The sequence below is a fragment of the Nuphar pumila genome, chromosome 4, assembly GCF_984573655.1.
Source record: "Nuphar pumila chromosome 4, dmNupPumi1.hap1.1, whole genome shotgun sequence".
Classification (NCBI taxonomy): Eukaryota; Viridiplantae; Streptophyta; class Magnoliopsida; order Nymphaeales; family Nymphaeaceae; genus Nuphar; species Nuphar pumila.
The window spans coordinates 125,271,841-125,292,468 of NC_143252.1; the positions used below are offsets into that span (position 1 = coordinate 125,271,841).

The 20,628-nt window shown below is 37.1% G+C and overlaps 1 protein-coding gene across 2 annotated transcripts in view; it reads right to left on the bottom strand.

Moving 5' to 3' along the window:
• LOC149840933 (peroxisomal membrane protein 11-5-like) overlaps positions 1-20,101 on the bottom strand; it is a 35,172-nt gene extending 15,071 nt beyond the window's left edge. For both annotated transcript variants that reach the window (XM_090003474.1, XM_090003473.1), the window contains exon 1: positions 20,011-20,101. The gene's annotated coding sequence lies outside the window, so the exon portion shown is untranslated. The remainder of the gene's footprint in view (positions 1-20,010) is intronic.
• Positions 20,102-20,628: the final 527 nt, after the last annotated feature.

Genomic DNA, 20,628 nt, shown 5'->3' on the forward strand with positions numbered 1-20,628 from the left:
TATATGGTAAATTGAGGTCATTCAATGCCATTTAAAGCATCAATGTGTGCCCTTTTGACTTGACAATCTTTGTGGATGATGAGACGCCAAATTCTTTTTTTTGGCAGCCATTTTTAATCCTACTACTAATGCCACATAGCTTGAAGGCAAATCTATTGCACTCGCAAGGGTGAAGGCATGTAAATACTCTTTCGCCCCAGATAGGATGATGCCAAGATATCCTCATTGCACATACATTGCTTTGTAATACAATTTCCAAATAAGTTGTTCTCTAGCAACATCACTTAGGTCTATGTCATCCACATAAATGATGATGTTCACTAATACATTAGGAACATGTTGATGACTTGGTTCTGGAATTTGTATTTCTTGATCTTTTGGTAGTGTACGATAAAATGCCACCAAGACTTTTTTTTGTATTTCCTTGCTGATGTCAAATGATGTTGCTAACTTTGCAAGTACATCTGCCTGAGAATTAAAACTTCTCGGCATATGAGTAATGTTGACTTTATCAAAATTATTCAGTAAACCTTTTACTTTTAAGTAATGAGGCACAAGAGTGGGTTTTCGAACCTCATATATGCCTTTCAATTGATTGATTACCAACTGCAAATCACCATAAAATTTAAGTTTCTTCATTTCCATGGTACCTGCAATTGATAATCCTAAAGTGAGAACAATATACTCGGCCTCATTATTAGAACAAGAGGTAGGAATTGTATATGCATGGGGTATCATAGTGTTTTTGGGCAAAATAAATACTACACCGACTCCAGCTTTGTTGTTTTGTGTTGCCCCATCAAAATACAATTTTCCATGAAGGCTTTTCTTCTGCAATTGACACATCTTCATCTGGAGATCACACAAAGGTGAATTGTCTGGGACTGGATGGTCAGCAAGAAAATTCGCCAATGCTTGCCCTTTGATTGTTTTTTTGTGGACAAAGAAAATGCTAAATTTTGATAACATCATTGCCCATTTTGCAAATCTATCAGACAAGACTGTTTTTTAGAGTATATGCTTAAGGGGGTCTATTTTAGAGATTAATTGGATCTCATGTGTGAGTAAGTAGTGCCTAAGCTTTTGAGTGGCAAACACTAGTGTTAAGCAATACTTTTCAATTGTTGAATACCGAGTTTATGCGTCTAGCAGAACTCGACTAAGGTAGTATAGAGCATTCTCATGCCCCTTGTCATTTTGTTGGGCAAGAAGTGCACCCAGTGATTTATCCAATGTTGCAATATATAGGATGAGAGGTCGTCCTTTAATAGGAGCGGACAACAATGGAGGTGATAGCAAGTATTTTTTTATGACATCAAATGCATTTTAACATGACAGGTCCCATACAAATGGGACAACTTTTTTTGTCAAATGTGAGAAGGGTTGACACCTACCAACAAGATTTGATATATAAATCTTCTGAGATAGGCTAATTGTCCTTGCAAAGTTCTTAATTCTTTTATGGTTCTTGGTGGAAGCATGTCCATAATAGCTTTTATTTTAATTGGATCAATTTTAATACCTCTATGTCGAACAATAAAGCCAAGAAATTTTCCTAAATTTACTCTGAAAGCATATTTTGATTTGTTCATTCGAAGCTTCACCCCACAAAGTCTACAGAAAATTCTACGCATATAAGCAATATGATCATCTTTATCTGCAGATTTGACAAGTCATCAACATAGCACTCAATAATTTGACGAAGCATGTCATCAAATATTACTTGAATTGCATGTTGATAAGTTGTACTTGCATTTTTTAATCCAAAAGGCATAACTGTATAACAGAATATACCTATCGATGTTCGGAACGTTGTCAACTCTTCATCGCCTGGATGCATCTTGATTTGGTTATACCCTGAAAACCCATCCATAAAGGATAAGATTTGGTATTTTGTTAAATCATCCACAAGTAATTCAGTAATTGGAAGCGGAAAGTCATCCTTTGGGCATGCAGCATTTAGATATCTTAAGTCAACACAAATCATGATTTGGCCATTTTTCTTTCTTACAAGCACAATATTTGCCAACCAAATAAGATATTTGACTTCACGGATAAAACCTACCGTAATCAACTTTCTAACATCAATTTCAACTTGCTCAGCGAGTTCTGGTCGCATTCTTCATTGGGTTTATTTGATCGGCTTTTTACCTGGTAAAACCGATAATTGATGCATTGCAACATTTGCATCTAATCTTGATATATCTTGATAAGACCACACAAACACATCTTGAAATTCCTTTAGTAATGCAACATATTGCTCTACTTCTATTTTTGTTAGAGATGCACTTATAAAGGTAATCTTTGGATCTTTTGTGCCAAGGTTTACTTATTGAAATTCATCAATTGTTGCATATATTTCATTTTCGATGCTAGGAGGTGCTACTTGTTCTTGAATAAACTCTCCATCTTCCTTTGTATCATCTGCAGATATGTGATGTACTCTATATTTCTTTTCTAACATGATGGTCTGTTGGTACCTTATTCTCACTTTACCTTTTCAATTTAGGACCCTATATTTGGCCAAAATCTCTTTTTCTCTAGGTCTAAGATAGGGTTCTACAGGCTCAATTATTCCTCCAGCCTTTAAGTCTTGAGGGTTATCAAAGTCATATCCCATCTTTTACATCTTTCTAGCATTTTGAGTATATTTTTTAGTAGGGATTTTGACTTGCTGAGGCTCCTCTTCCTTTTGGGGGGTGTTGTATGCCAACCTTTCCCATTTTACCCCCAGGACTTTGAATTACAAAAGTTTTTCTCAGGAAAACAATATGGATATTTGGATATTGATTTTAAAGATTTTATCTCAAAACTTTTTGCAAAAAGACTTTAAATCTCCTTTACAAAATTTCTGTATTTTTTTATCCATATTTTTGCCCCGAAAAACCATTTTTTCTTCTAAATTCTTGAAAACAAGCCAAGTTTTATTTTGTATTATAAAAAATTCCAAAAAGAGGTTATTTCTTTTGCTTTTTATTTTTAAATAAATGGTGAGGGACCCACCTTAAACTAGCATCACACTCAGACTCTCAGGTATGTTTCTTAATTTCAAGCAGGGCCCACCCGGAGATGGCACCAATTTTGTAAATCCCTCTTCTTTTTATTTTATTTTATTTTTTTTATGTTATTTATCTTCTAAAATAGTTAATGGGCCCACACACATGTGGCGCCCCACTTGAAAATAAGATTTGCCAAACAAAATAAACTTTATTTCCAAAAGGATTTTAAAGTGGGTTGAAGTGGCATTTCCCTAAATAACCTCCCATTTATTTTTTTTGTTCACTATTCATTTTTCTTTTTAAGAACAACCTAAGATGGCGCCAGAGCCAAACTTTCCTAAAAAAAAATCAATTTTACCTAAACTTTAGGTAAATGAACCGAAATTTTTGAAAAACATAAGATTCGCCCCTTTTGAAAACGGCAGATTTTCAAATATCGGTTTCAAAAGTTTCAAAAAAATGTAACGGAAACTCAAAAAAAGAAAACTGCGATTTTTTTTTTAGAAAGAGGGTGAAAGTCTTTAAAAAGACAGCTATTGATCGAAAAGGGCGCCGAGTGATTGAGTTTCTTCTTTTATTCTGATTGCAGGCACTTTTCTCAAGGGCGTGGAGTTTTTCCCGTTTGGGAGGCCGTTTCCTCCATCCAGCGTGAAGGGCTGCATACCTCTCAACTTTTGTAGGGGTTGTGTAGCATTTTTCAGAGGTGTGCAGGGGATCCAGCAGGTTGCTGCCCCTTTCCTTCAGCCCACCAGCAGAAGATCCAGCAGGTTGCTGCCCCTTTCATTCAGCCCACCAGCAGAAGATCCAACAGGCTGCTGTCTCATTTCCTTCAGCCCAACAGCAAAGAATCGCCCTTTTATTGCTATCTACCAATCGTTGGGTACAGAGGATCTACAAGCTGGAGTACAACGTGCTGCTATTATTGCTGAAGTTGAAGGAGCTGAAAAAAAAACGAAGTGACTACTTCGAGAGGATTCTGCCTCAACTGTTGTTGGATTTCTGAAGCGAATCACGCTTTTGAGAGATTGATGAAGCTGCTAAAATTTGAGCCTAGAGTTTCGGGTAATAGTTTTAACTCTTCATCCTTGACACAAATCATTTTCATTGCACAATTCAATCCAAGTTCATACTTTCCTGAAATCTATGAATTTCTTTGCCATTTTATATCTTGAGAATCTCTCTGGCTAAACGATTTAGGTTTAGATTTTACATCTTCACTTTGGCTCAGAGTCTTCCATCTTAGGGTCAGAGTCTCCATATTCTCTTGTTATTGATGTTATTTTAATGATGATCAATATGTTAGTTTTTTTTCTCTTCCATTTTATTGCTTTTGTGAAGTCTGCTTCAATTCCAAGAAATGGATTAGAATCAGGGTTCTTTGTTTTCACAACTCCACTTTTAAGGAATTCGAAACACTGATGTAGTAAAGATGTCATCACTCCATTATCATGTATCCATGGTCTTCTTAAAAGTGCATTATATGATATAATAGCATCAATGACATGAAATTTAACCATTAATGAGAGCTCTCCAATGCTTAATTTTAGTTTAATTGCCCCAAGAGATTTTTGACCATCTTGATTAAACCCTTGTATCATGAGTTTGGATATCATCAGCTGCCCCACAGAAAATCCAAGATCTGATAAGGCTTTTAAAGAGAGGAGGTTTACTTCAGATCCGAAATCAATCATGATTCAGGAAATCCTTTGTGATTCAAGTGTTCCTGTGACAAATAGAGGTTGATTATAGGGTTTCTTAACATGTTGAAAATCTTTTTCAGAAAATGATAAGCAGGCAAAACAACTTAATCTCTCCAGATTCGTGACCATAATTTTTGTCATATAGCACTCTAGTTAACTAATTGCTTGTATTAACGATTGATGCATCTCAGAAGATAACATAAGGGCATCATATACACTTAATAATGTCGTTATCTTTTTGAGATGAGCGGTTAGATGCTTCAACATTTTCATGAACTATAGGTGGACGCCCTCTTCAATTTTGTCTTTCTTCTTGAGCTGGTTGACGAAGAGGTGTCTCTCTTTCTAGCAATTGTCTGCCTGGCCTCAATTTCATAGCTACTACTTCAACCACATTGATACGGCTACATAGTGCAACAGATTTTGATCCTTCATCTTTTGCTTGAATTTCTTCAATCTTTACATTATGAAGTACCATTTCAACTTCAAATTCTTCTCCCCACCTGTAGGTAACGATGGGTTCAAAATTTTGTTTTTGACTTTCTTCAATCCAGGCACAGACACACTCCTGGTCTTGCAACATTTGGGCATGTGTAATATACCTTGGATTGTCTCCATACCCATTAGCCAACTCATCATTTCAGAACTCTCATAGCATGAGTTCAAATCCCAACCATAATCTATGTTTATTTGAACTTGTGTTACTAAAGAATCTGGTTCTAGTATTATTTGAGGTTCAGACAAGGGAGCCGTTTGGGCATCAAAAGGCGGAATTGGTTGAGCCAGTACAGCTTGTAGCAAGTCTATTGGAGAAAGTGAACCAAATTGTATGGTGGTCATATGGTCATATTTGTCAATACTTCCTCTTTGGATGGTGCCCATCTCTCTAAACATAGCTCCTTTTTATTGATCTTGTTTGAATAAAGTCCTTTAGAACAAAACACTCTTCCGTCTTGTGACTAGTAAGATGATGATATTTGCAGTACTTAGGATTGTTTATTTGTTTCGCTTCCCTTAGTCTCTTGCACTACGAAAGCTCAACCATTTTCATTTCTAACATGTACTCTAAAATCTCTTCTATGTTATCATCATTAAAAGAGTATTTCCTCTTTAACTTTTCTTTTAAGGTAGTCTTGGCCTTACCCTCTTTATTATCTTTCTTGTTACCATCATCTTTGGTGTCTTTACTCTTTTCATTCTTAGGTTCATTAACCTTTGGTTTGAGATTCAACACCGTTTCAACCACGTTGCAATATACATAATCCATATTGCGGGTGATCATGCATAAATTACATTTATTTTTATACAATGTATGCATGAATTTTATTGATTTTAATGTTAAAATACCCATGGTTAAGGAATTTTTGTGTTTTTGTGTGCAAGGAGTTTTTGGTTCGGATTTTGTCCAAATCAGGTGCAATTCGGGCATTCTAGAGTTATTTCAAAGCAATTGGAGCAAAGATCCGGAGTCAAGATCCAAATCTTACATGCTCCAATCTCAAATCCAGTTGGGCAAAGGTTAAAAAGTCCAAAATAGCGCTCCATAGAGGGCGCCACCTTGGAATTGTTATGAAATAATGGTATTTGTAGTGTAGTTTTAAAAATAAGTATTACTTTTGAGTGTTTTTTAAAATAAGAATGTTAGAAGTGTTTTTAGAAATTTAAACATTATTTTTCTTAGGTTATCATTATAAATAGGTTAAGAAACCTAAGAAGAGGGGTTCTTCTCCTTAGGAGTTGTCGCCCTCCCCTCTTTCCTCCTCTTCTTTCCCAATGTTGGGAACTCTCTCTCCCTCTTTCTTCTTTTCTTCTTTTCTTCTTTCTTCTTCCTTCTTCTCTTCCTCCTCTCCACGGGAGTTTCATGTGCAGCAGTCATCTGGCATCACTCCTCACGTTGTGGGCAACCTCTGGGACGCAACACCATCATAAGAAAGATCCGCCCTTTTCTCAACCCAATCCAAAATCGAGAACCGCCGCCGGTAAGTTCCTTCTTCTACCTCTTCTTTAGATTTTTAGGGTGTCTTGCATGTAGATCAGATTTCGTTTTTATTTTTCTTGCATATTTAGATCTACTATCTGAGATTTTTATGTATTAGGATTGTTTAGGATAGTTTAGAATCATTGTTTTATGTTTTAAAATTTTTATTTTTGCCAAAAAACTCTTTTCTTCACCGGCCGGATTTTCTGTGTCAGGCCTGAATTTTCCGGTCTGATAAGAAAATTGTTTCAGCCAATCCAGAAAGAGTTTAAGGCTGAAATTTTAGTATGGGTTAGTTGTACGTGTCTAGAGTATTCAATCCAAATTTCATCTCAATCCGACCAGGGGTTAGGATTTTACGGCCATTATACTGAAGTCGGTTTTCTGGCCCTGCAGAAATCCGACTTTCGGTTTTAGTTACACAGATTTTTTAAAATTATTTTTATTTTATTTTTTTTAATTAAGTGGCTTGCAAAGATGAGAGAGAGGAAATCGAGGGATCTGGGTATGGTTAGATGTATCAAAGATGAAACGCAAAGGGTTTTAGTCAAAGACGAGGAGATTAAGGAGAGAAGGAAATATTATTTTGATAAGCTATTTAATAGAAGTCATGCTCAGGATCTTGGAGACTTCTCAATTCTTTTTCATGAGATGAATCGTGACTTCATGCGCAAGATTCAAAAGAAAGAAATTGCAGAGGCTTTGAAGAAAATGAAATCAAGAAGGGCAGTTGGCCCAGATGGTATAATTATCGAAGCTTGAAAATGTTGGAAAGAGAAAGGTTTAGAATGGTTGACAAATCTTTTTAACAAGATTTGGCAGACAAATAAGATGCCTAATGAGTGGAGGAAGAGTATTTTGGTGCCTCTATATAAGAATAAGGGTGATATACAAGATTGCACAAACTATCGTGGTATAAAACCAGAGTTACCAGTCGAGGAAGCGAGGAGTGGAAAAAACACTGCACCTAAGCAAGCCCAATCTTAGCTCAACTCAGTACACACAATAGTGTGGGGTCACCCAATTAACTAGTAACCCCCCAAATCCCCAATGCACTTCATATCTAAACCATACTCACAAAAATATCTCGGGATTTTTTAAGCCACGCTATTTTAGCGCAAGATCTCCAGAAACAAATACAATCCCCCCACAAAAAACGAGACATTTTGAACATATCATGGTTTTTGTTGCAATATCATTAACATGATATCTACATTTTTATATTTTAATGTTTTTATTGTGTTTTCTCATACATTTTCAAGTTTTAAATGTACATAGATCCCCCCCAAAAAAAAAAACAAATTTCTTCAATTTATTGCAATATTTTCGTTCACCTTCGAGAAAATACCAATAATGAGATTTGTGACTTTGCTATTAACCAAGCGTCACAGCGAGCAAAGTGACTCCCTGTGAACGATCGACACAGAAATCCTGCTTCGCTGATAAGAATCGATCGATGCCACCAAGACATCTTAAAAATTCATGTATCTAACGCACAGTGGCAGCATCGCCAACGTGTCGGCTGAAACCCAATCAAACCCATCAGTTTCTTTCCATTCATTTCCAACCAAACACTCATCAAGCTCGATCGAGACTCGGTAGCAAATCAAACAGCAACAACGGAGGGACGAGAAATGGCAGAGGAGAGAGAATCGAGAAAAGAGAGCGTACCTGAACAGAGACATCGTCGGTGGCGGAGGTCGTCGGTCGTCGGACGTCAGTGGAGGAGGTCGCCGATCGTCGGACGTGAATAGCGGAGGAGGTCGCCGATCGTCGAACGTCAATGGAGGAGGAGGTCGTCAATCGTCGGATGTCAATGGAGGAGGTCGCCGGTGGCCGAAAATGAGAGAGAGAGAGAGAGAGTCGGATGAAAAAAACAAAAACCCCTAAGTTTCTTTTTTTTATCTTTACGATTTTTTGAAAATGTCCATTTTGCCCTTATTCAAAAACGATTTTCTTTAATTTTTTTGTTTTTCACATGTTAATTTCTTTTTAAAAATGGGGCAAACTTGACATTTTAAAAAACATGTCCCCCTTTAAAGGAGTACGCGTACCCCTTTAATAGGGGATGCGCTTCTCTTTAAAGGGGGACGCGTACCCCTTTAAAGGGGGATGCGCTTCCTATATTTTTCATGTGCTTCCCCATGCATTTTGAAAGTGTTGCGCTTCGCGCTTCTGAAGCACGTCTCGGAGAAGCGCGCTTCCCCTAGTACATGTGTGTTTCCGGTAACTCTGTATAAAACTCATGAGTCATACTATGAAACTTTGGGAGAGGGTGATTGAGTCTAGGTTGAGGAAGGTTGTCATGATATCGGAGAATCAATTTAGTTTTATGCCTGGAAGATCAACTATGGAAGTTATACATCTTCTTAGACAACTTATTGAGAGAAATAGAGAGAGGAACAAAGATTTGCATATGGTTTTTATTAATTTGGAGAAGGCATACGATAGAGTACCTAGGGACGTTCTCTAGTGGACAATGATGAAGAAAGGTGTTTCTCTCAAGTACATTAGTATAATTATAGATATGTACGAATGAGTAGTAACCAATGTCCGCACTTGTGGAGGGGTGACAACCAATTTTCCTATAACGGTTGGGTTACATCAAGGATCTGCTTTAAGCCCTTTCCTATTTGCTATAGTAATGGATGAGCTTACGAGATCAATTCAAGAAAATGTGTCATGGTGTATGTTGTTTGCTGATGATATTGTTTTGATTGATGAGTCTAGAGCTGGGGTTAATGCTAAGTTAGAATTATGGAGACAGACATTTGAAGCAAGAGGTTTTAAGTTGAGCAAGAGTAAGACAGAATATATGGAATGTCGGTTTGGTAAGCAACGAAGTAGTGATGGGAGTCTAGTGAAGCTTGGTGAGCAAGAAATATTGGTGGATGATTGTTTTAAATATTTGGAATCTATCATTCAAAAGTATGGAGAAATTGATGGAGATGTAAATCATAGGATAAAGGTTGGGTGGATGAAATGGAAAAGTGCAACTAGAGTGTTGTGCGATCGTAGAATGCCATTGCGGTTGAAGGGAAAGTTTTATAGGACGACTATTAGCCCGCTTTACTATATGGTACGGAATGTTGGGTTGCCAAGAGACATCATATTCAAAAAATGAGTGTAGTTGAGATGTGTATGCTTAGATGGATGTGTGGAAATACAATAAAAGATAAGATTCTGAACGAGGAGATACGTAAGAAGGTAGGTGTTGCACCCATTAAAAATAAGATGAGAGAGAATCGTTTACGGAGGTTTGGACATATTCAGCGAAGGCCTAATGATGCTCCAATTAGAAGGATGGAGAAATGGGAAAATATCTTAGTTAAAAGAGGTCGGGGTAGGGCTAGAAAGACATGGATGGAGATGATAGGAAAGGATATGAATGCTTTGAACCTCACCGAGGACATGGCATTGGATAGAAATGAGTGGAGGAGAAGGATTCATGTGGAAGACCCAGAATGATTTTCTTTTTTGGTTCATATCACCGACCCCAATTGTTTTGGGATGAAGGCGTAGTTGTTGTTGTTGTTTGTTGTTGAAGTGTATTTGGTGAGTTTTTGGTGTCTTAATTGAGTTGCTTTGTATGTGTCAGGTGCTAGTTTTCGTCAGAAAATCAGAACCTAAAGTTAAGTTTTGACTACTTAAGTCTAGTTGAGTATGTGTCAAGTCACTAACATAGCATAGAAATAGTTGTCTTTTAGGTTTCCATTTTGTGTAATTGCAGGTAGTGGCCTCGACGAGCACTAAGGTGGACAAGGTGGTTAAAGTGGAGGCACTTAAGTTCCTTGAACATAGGTTGAAGGAAGCTAGTTCGCAGTTATATTTGGAGTTTTTATAGTTAGGGCATTAGGCCATTTCTATCATTTTCGGGTTGTAATCCATTTAAATTTAATTTTTACTCGTGCTTTTATAATAGGGTGTGTGCGCATTTGCTTTTGTATTTTTTTTTTTGAGGTAATAAAGAGTATGATTTGTTTAGAATACTTGTTTCTTATCACGTTCCATGTGGTTCGACTCGGACTTCACCACTTTTGTATGAGCCGGTTATTTAGATTTGGTGTGCGGTTTACACTTGATTTTTATTGAAAATATCTTTTAAAATATTTTGAAAAAAAAATAGACACCAATTTTTTGGCGTCGTTGTTGGGAAACGGTGATTAAGGTCTAAGTATTCACTTTATTGCCTAGTGTTTGTTCATGTTTACCTAGGATTGCTAGTTTATTTTGGTTTATTAGATAGGATTGTTTAGTTTACTTCATTGTTTTATATATTACGAATGTTTAGTTTGCTTTGGTTAAATTAACTAGGATTGTTAGATCCACGCTTGGTTGTGCACTTTAGAGTGATCTTACTTTAATTGTCCGGCCCACCTAAATAGGGTACCCAAACTATAGGTGACCGAGCATCTAGTTTGATTGTTATTAAGATAACTTCATTGTTGCAAGTGCATAGTTGCGTGTTTATTTGCTTTCGTAGTACTTTCTTGCATGGTTTGGCTTGATTGTGCTTGAATTAGGTTAGGTAGAAAGCCTTTAAAATGTGTGTTACACCGGGTCCAACTCAACGGTGTATGCCCGCAACGCTCTCTAGGCCCTGAGTTTGTTGATCGAGTCGTTAACCCCGAATTAATCCTTAGGAGATCCTGTAGAGCCAAACCTATGGCGGAAGACCCCGCCCAAATTCACCGCTTGAGGGAGTACTTCGTTCCTACCGAGTATACTCCCACCTCCTACATTGCAAGACCTAACGTAGGAGTGAACCAATATGAAATCAAAACCAGTGTCATTTAAATGCTTACATCCAATTATGGTCTTAGCAACGAGGATCCCTATCGATATCTTGATGAATTCTTAGAGATATGTTTTTGGATCAACAACTTTGGAGATGACGCAGTTAGCTTAACCTTATTATCATTCTACCTCAAAGACAAAGCCAAGCACTGGTTGAAGTCTCTGGATATGGATCGGATTACCACTTGAGATCAGATACAAATAAAATTTTTGAAAAAATATTTCTCGATTGGTAAAACAAACCAATTCTGAAAGGCTATCATCAGTTCCAACCAACCGGAGGGAGAACAATTCCATGAGACCTGGGATAGGTTAAAGGATCTTATCAGGAAGTGCCCCCACCACCAGGTGCCTAAATGGTAACTAGTTCAGTACTTTTATGATGAGATGATAGAGAAGAATCGTCATATAGTTGATGCAGCTTGTGGGGTACGTTTATGCTCAAAAGCGAGGATAAGGCATGGGCGTTGTTTAGCTCTAACCTCTTATCAAATGTGCTTGTCTCTTTAATTAGACTTATTGACCTTTTGTATGTGATGTGCTTAGTGCACTTGTTTCTTGTTGGTAGATTCATGATATTTTCTCTATGTAGAGTGCCTATATTGAACCTCACCGAGGACATGGCGTTGGATAGAAATGATTGGAGGAAAAGGATTCATGTGGAAGACCCAAAATGAATTTCTTTTTTGGTTCATATCGCTGACCCCAATTGTTTTGGGATGAAGGCGTAGTTGTTGTTGTTGTTGTTGTTGTTGTAGAGTGCCTATATTGAGCATGATTCGTTCAAAATTGTGAAAATTGTCATAAGACATCATGTATTCCATATACTTGCATTAATTGAAATATTGTTGTGCATATGATTTCATAAATTTTTATGCTAAGGTTTTTTTTACCTAACTTTATTAGATTTGATTTGAAACGTCTTTTCAAATCGGATATTTGATATGAACTCACATATTTGGAAATTGAATTATGTATGTATTGTCTTTTTATGACATTTGATTGTTCATATTTTATATGATGCATGATTTCTCTTGGCCTTGATTCAGAGATGTTTGTTGGGGTGAGTTGTGTGCACCTCATCTTATGTCAGTTTAGATTGTCAACTTGTGGTTTGGCTCTAGCTGATGGTTGATTGATCTCTGGATTTGTGAGTGTTGTATCACTCATTTGTTGTATGGCCATCGTTATTATTATGGATGCTTATAACTTTATTTATCTGTGATGACAATCTATTAATTTAAATCATGGTGTTTCGAAAGATTGTTAAAATTGACATTCTTATTGGTAATATTAGTGTGTTTGCATTACAAGCTTTCTTACCTCGAGTGTCTTTTACTTATTATGGCTTTTATCTAAGTGTCATTATATGTAGACAACAGACGTTGTTTATGAGTATGGTGAGGTATGTGCAGTCATTGAAATTGATATTGTTTATAAGCTATGTCACATGGGTGCGGGTGCGGGAATGCGGCACTTCCAAAAAACTCGGGTGCGGGGGTGCGGCAAAATATATATATAATGAGCCTATACAAGTCAAGCGGAACCCACATATTTTTAATCGGGTACTTGAACCTGATAAGAACTATATGAACCAGACCCGAATGATACTCAATAAAAACATATTTTTTATTATTTTTACATTAAAAAATTACAAGTCTTAATGGAAACTCAGGTCAGGGTCTAATATAAATTTCACAAACTATACCTAGGTTCTTGTATTAATCGGATCTTTTGGTCAAACTCGACTCTTAATCGGGTCTTATTATTCATCACCATACCCGGATCTTATAGGGTTTGGTTCGAGTATGGGTAACGTTGAATGCAATAATAAAAAATATGGTCTTTTTCTTATGTAAAAACTGACACGATGGGTGTCCGTATGTAATTTCACATTATATAAAACAAAACTCAGTTCAGAAAATATCTTCAACGAGAGAGAAAAAGAGGGGCTGGGAGATTAGGGTTTGTTGCTTCCTAGTTCTTGAATTAGGCTTTTTTTTTGCTCTATTGCGTGCATCCAAAAGCATCGGCTTGGGTTCTTTTTCTCAAGGGATGGCTAGAATCAGTCCGTTGATGCAGGATTGGGAGCCGGTTGTGATCAGGAAGAAGACGCCCAATGCCGCGGCCAAGAAGGATGAGAAGGCGGTGAACGCCGCGAGGAGCGGTGCGGATATCGAGACCATCAAGAAGTGTGAGTCCCCGCTCGCCTTTTTTCCCATTAGAAATCGCAAGAAATATGAGTTCCTCGTCGATCACGTTCGTGTTCTGTCTTTCCTCTTTTTTCTCACCCGTATCTTCCGATCACCTTTTTTTCCCCTTGGAAATCCTATGTCTCGTTGATATTTTTGCTTGTTTTCGGCTTCGTTAGCTCAAGAGTTAGACGATTCCATTGATAATTCGTGAATTTATTGGTTATATTCATCTTTCCAACCTCCTTTCCCCTGAAATCCGTGGAACAGGCTCTAATGATCCAAGATCTTTTTGTCCTTGATAAAAAAAATAATTTTTTTTAATAAAAAAAATAGACAAAAAATGACCCTGGTTGCGGTCAACGCACCCAGGGTCGGGTTGACCGCACCCGCGTCGAGTCGCATCGACGCGGGTGCGGCACCCTGCTAGCCGAATCCCTGTGACATAGTTTATAAGAGAGTTTGGATTATCAGTGTGGTGAGGAATGTGCATCCATTGAAAGTGATGTTTATAGTTTTACAATCATTTGTAAAGTAAGTTATGTACACCTTTTGTGGATTGTAGCAATTTTGTATTGTTAGATAACACTGTATTGCTTGTGCATGGTCACAGAGATGATTGATACTGACATTTGTAATTGTGCTCTTGTTCTAGTAGTTGATACACTTAAATTTTGAGGTTTGGAGGTCAAGTGTGGTAATTATTTGTGATGGTTAAACCAGAGTTACTGGAAACGCCTAAGTAACTGGGGAAGCGCGCTTCTTCGAAGCGCATTTCGGAAGCGCGAAACGTCGTGCTTCCAAAATGCGCTGGGAAGCGCGCTTCCGAAATGCACTGGAAAGCGCACTTTTTTTTGGAAGCGCACTTTCCTTTTATGGGAAGCGTGTTTCCCTTTTATGGGAAGCGTGCTTCCCATTTATGGGAAGTGTGCTTCCCCCTCGCTTCCCCATTTTTTTATTTTTTTATTTTTATATTTGTTTATATTTTTTTTCTCTTTTTTTGCTTCTCCCTCGCTTCCTAGGCCGCTTCCGATTCACTTCCTATGTCGCTTTTGGTTTGCTTCCTAGGTCGCTTTCAAGATGCTTCCTGATTTTCTCTTAAGTCGTCCCGCGCTTTTCGCTTCCTAAAATTTTGAAAGTGCATCGCTTCTCGCTTCTCGCTTCTCGCTTCTCGCTTCCGCTTCCGCTTCCCATATCGCTTCCCGCTCCTGCTTCCTTGACTGGCAACCATGATGCTCGCACTTGAAGTCATATCTACTGAAAATGAAGAGTTATCTACACTTTATAGGTTAGAACTTGTGGTTTTTGCATCAAGAAGTGAAAGATTTAGCCGAAATGCAGCAAGAATAGATGCATTGAATCATACAATGTCGGTGCTTAATTGATGACGTTTTTATGGTGGTGATACACCTGAGTTGAGAGCATTAGCCATTAAAGTTTTATCTCAACCTATTAGCACATCTTCTGCAGAAAGAGTGTCGAGCACTTATAGTTATATTCACAATGTTAAAAGAAACAGGCTCAATGAAAATCGTGTTGATACATTGGTGTATATTCATTCCAATCTTCGATTGATTGACAGGTATAATTAAATTGTGTAGTACTTTTGTTTTGGTATTTTTTTTCTCTTTTTCTATCATTGATTTTTCATAAACATTCATATTTTATATTTTTGTTATAAAAGGTGCAACAATCGCTACAAAAAAAGGACCTAGTCGAAAATGGATATCAATCCAGAACTTTCTATTGTAGAAGAAAATACATTGAGATTAAAGAACATGCGATGGAGAGATTTGGATGATAGTGCACAACAATCAAGCACTATTTCCAAATCCAAACCGAAAGATAGCACAGCCAAGAGCTCTATTATCTCCAATAATCATACGTACAAATGAAGTTGAAGATGATACAAATCAATCCAATAGAGCTAGTAGAACTGCAGATATACAAGAGCGATCATCAGTTCCTCAAGGTCGAATTGATCGTTTCTTTAGCAGGAGACCTAGGCAAGGTATGTTGATCTTGTGTTTTTTATTTTTACTTTTTTCTATATATGTATTTTTTATATTTTAAATTAAGGCTTTTGAACATTTTTATTTTTTAACGTATTCATTATAGGAAATGAAGGAAAGAGCAGAAGGCATGATCGTGGAAAACAAGAAGCACGTGATGATGCAGAAGGTTCTGGATTTATTGCTGACTTGAAGGGAAAGAGAAATATAGATTAATGAACTCTTGAATTTTTAATTATTCTTTTGATGATGTAGTTGTAGTCCAACTTAGAAACTTTTATGTTACTTTTTTTGTCATGATGTAATATTTTGTTGGTTTGATATGTACTTTTATTTTTAACCTTTCATGATGAAGCGAAGTAGTGGATTATGTTAATTTTAAGTTTATAGTTTAAAACTTTATAGCTTATAATTTATAGTTTAGAACTTTATAGCTTAAAAATTTAACCATGTCTCTATGTAAACTTTGAGTTTATTGATTTCTCATTTTCTATGGTGCACAGATCACAAGATTTACAATAATTAAGTCATTTAATTCTTTCATTTAAAAAGGTATATTTTTTAATTAAATTTATTAGTTTTCTTAATGCATTATTTAGTGCTCGCATGCATTTGTTAAATGGTTGCAACGGGAATGTGAATTATGATCTTCTCTTGATGTATTATTTTTTAAATGCTTGAAAGTTGCAAATCATGCATTTATTAGATAATAGCAATTTATATTATTTATTGTTTTAGATACATATTTTATTTTGTCAATGATGACATAAATCTTATTTTTTGATAAAATAAAAATATATAATTACATTTTCGCTTCTCATTCGCTTCCTTCTTCGCTTCTTAGGTCGCTTCCTATGTCGCTTCCGAGACGCTTCCCGGTTCGCTCCTAAGTCGTCCTGCGCTTCCCGCTTCCTAAAATTTTATAAGTGCCTCGCTTCCTGCTCCCGCTTCCTCGACTGGCAACTCTGATTTTCACACACATACAGTGTCCAATACTTGACATGCTCTGACCAACAAGTCCAATATTATTAGGCATTTTGATGTTCGAAAACAGATAATGTCCAAGCTGCATCAAAGGATATCAATGTCAGTGTCAGTATTGAACATGGAAGTGCTGGACCCTAAGAGTGTCCAGTTAACACAGGATCTCACATTTTCTAGGAAATTCTCTTATAGTGGAAAATTCCTCACTTTTTAGTTGAGGCCACATATACTGCAACAGCTTCTACCAGAATGAACATTATCTGAGTTCAGTTTTAGTCATCAAAGAGATAGGTTCCTGACGATCACTAGTCATTTTGTTGCCCGCAAAGCTCAAAGTATCTTCTTGTAACTACCAAATAAAGCTCATGTTTAGTCACCTAATTAAACAGCATACCCACCATTGCCTACTTAATCATGGCCATGCTACAACATAGAGATAAACTTGAAAATGCACAGTATAACTACAGTAACTCTAAATCAAAAGCCACCAAACATTATGTCCACAAGCCTTTCACGTGCAAGGACCTGGAACCAAGTTAAGGGATAAAGGCAGTGACTTTTTGAAAAGCAGAATACATGAATATCTGCAAGCATATTCAGTTGTTTAAATAACTAATTATAAAGTTGTATAATAGACAATATAAAAACATGTATGACACCAAATTCCTAGGGCACAAGTCTGACACATCAAAGTTTGGCTTAGTACCATCTGGAAACAGATACAAACTCATAGCAACAACAAATCCCTCAAAAGAAACAACAAAAAAAGAATTCATACAATAAAATGCATATAAATGTCATAATCATGATGCTCACTGTTGACACATGTTTAAACATGTCCATGAAGGTACATGCATGCCCACCATCTATGCACAATAATTGAGATGTAGCTTAACAAACATAAGCTAATCGATTGAGAAAGTAACAGATGTGGCAAATGCCTCATAAAGCCACCATATAAGAAAGTAGTTTTGCCCTTCTAATGTAGGTCCATCCTTGATAGCTATGCATAAACCAGAGTTGCCAGTCAGGGAAGCGGGAAGCGAGGCACTTCCAAAATTTTAGGAAGCGGAAAGCGCGGGACGACTTATAAGCGAATCAAGAATCGTCTCAGAAGCGACGTAGGAAGTGAACCGAAAGCGACCTAGGAAGCGAAGGGGAAGAGGAAAAAGTAAGAAAAAAATTTAAAAAAAAAAACATAAAAAAAAATAAGGGAAAGCAAGCTTCCTTTAATTGGGAAGCGCGCTTCCCCTGAATTGGGAAGCGTAATTCCCAGTTTTTTTGGTGCTTCCCCGCGCATTTCGGAAGCGCCACGTTTCACGCTTCCCCATATTATATGGCGCTTCTGGTAACCCGGGCAGAAACTGGTGTTGTTTATTGTTATCAAGGCAAGCATAGCAATTGTTTCATGTGTCAATACAATTAGCAAACTTAATACATGATCTTGACCAAATACTTAGTTCTTCATCGAGACATATCAAAGTCTGTCAACAACGAATCTAGACTTTATAACATACTAATTGAGTGCAACAAATAGCATTTTTTCCTTCAGAGAGGAAAACAACACCGATGTGTGTGACTTCTTACTTCAAATAGGAAACCAATATCCATGTGTGTATCCTCTATAAGGTTGTTAATTCTTTTCTAATACAATGCTTACACAATCAATGTGGCATTCAAGCACTCTACCAATGAGTCTATGCCAAATAAATAAATACATGCAATAAAATGCCTAAATTATAATGTAGTGAAAGCCATAGTCTCACCTACCAGGCTAAGGGGGGGATGCAATTGTTCACAGCTTCTCAAACACCCCATATTTGAACCAGCAGTGGCCCTATTAACAGGGGCAAAAGTTTCCTCATAATATATCCTATACTTTTGAGAATATCCTTTGGCTACTAATCTAGCTTTATACCTCTCAAGGGTTCCATCACTCTTGGTTTTTACTTTATACACTCACCTCCATCATATAGGTTTCTTCTCTTGAGAGAGGTCTTGTAGTTTTTAAGTTTTAGATTTTTCTAAGGCCTCTAATTCTACTTTCACGGCTTCAAACCATTTGAAATGTTCCTTAGCTTGGGGCATAGGACGAGGGTTCTACATAGGAGCGGATACGAGCAAGACATGCCTTCTACTTTGATGAAAAAGACTCATAAGATAAACTTTTCTCGGGGTTTTGATATTCTAGATGATTCAAAGGTTAAGAAATGAAGGATCCCGGAAAGGAGGCAGTAATATTAATTCCTCTTGGCAATCCTAAAAAACAGTGGTTTCCCCGGTCAATAAAAAAAACAAAGTATGGGTAGCACAAGCCTAGAGCCAAACGAAACTAATGATGCAGTATGTTAGTGCCACAAGTGCAGTAGCAAAAAACCAGGGTGAATGCAAATAATGAAACTATACAGGATGAGGATAGTGATAAGGTATTCTACTTAGCTTAACATACAATTTCCTAAGTTTCTCGCAACCAAAATATGAATTGAAACCATCAAATGTGTTGATTGAATCAACTAAAATGTATACCTAAATCAAGTAACTAAAATGTCAATGTCAAGCAAATAACAAAAATGACAATGCCCGGTAACTCAGACTGCACCAACCTAAGCACCTAACACCATCCTCAAAAAAGGAAATTTGTTATTCATAATACTTGATTTGAGGAGGTCAAGTGCCCCTATCCTTTCTGTTCGTCCAAGTACAGGATCTGAACAGTGCAAGTAGCTCTTAGAGGTAGTACAACATTTGGGGTGGGTGTATAGAGTGTTATACCAATTGTGATGCATGCTTCGCGCGCGCACACACACACACACAGAGCACTTATATAATCGAGATGGAAGACATGTTGAGATAAAAGACCAAATACGCCAGAAATTTCAGGGATAGTAATACATAATTAAATCGGCAACCATTGAAAAACCAACAAACCAAAAGTCCCAGAATAACTCTATCAATCCCAAGAAATCAACAAAACAAGCACACCAACAAACAGAAAAAAAAAACAAAAAACACAAAAACAAAAGAACTTTCATCACCAAGTGAAATCAATAAAACACGAACACCTTCATAACCAATTGAAGTCAATAAAACAAGAACACCAACGAGCTTAAATCTCTCCAAACAACATAACTAACAAACTAAATGCGGCAAACCAACTCTCTTCATGACCAACAAAAACAAGAACACCAATGATGAGAAAACCACAAAATAAAGAATTTTCATCATCAAACGAAATCAATAAATCAAGAATACCAACAATCGTGAACTTCTATAACAACGCAGATCCAAAAAGAGGCAAAGTCGAGAGAACACAAAGGATCAACGGGAGAGAGAGAGAAGGCACCACACCTGCAGTGAATCAGGTCTCCTTTAGCTACCTAGGCTGCGAAATGGGCTGAAAATTGGCTCCTTTCGAGCAAAAAGGAGGGTTTGATAAACTAAAAAATAATAAGGAAAGGAAAAATATATATCTTTTTCGTTAGCCTCTTGTTACGTGCAGGATGGGCCCACCCCTATCGTTCTTGTCTGCTAGTGGAGACGCATCGTAGCCGTTAGATCAATAATCTGCGGTTATGATTTTGTTTATTCTTCCCTTAATTTCGGTCAGGTTCCGAAAACAGCTTTTGTTCCCGTAAGATATTTACAGTGAGGGCGGCTCGACAGCAAACGACCTGCATGTACCAATATGTGGGTGGATTTCGGGTCGGGTCAGACCTAGTTAATTGTTGAGATCCAATGTAGTGGACTCGCTTCGAAAAGCCCAGTCCTGCTAACTAAGAGTGTAGAGTTACGTCCATTTCGGGTTGGGTTCTGTTAAACACATTTTGCAAACTTGGGGTCAGGCCAGTCTTAATTGACTGAAATTTCGGACCCATAGCAATCAGGTCATATGCTTGTACGGTTTATATTTTAATAGGACCCATTTTTTATTGGGTCTAAGAATTAGACCCTAACCTAACCCAGTTT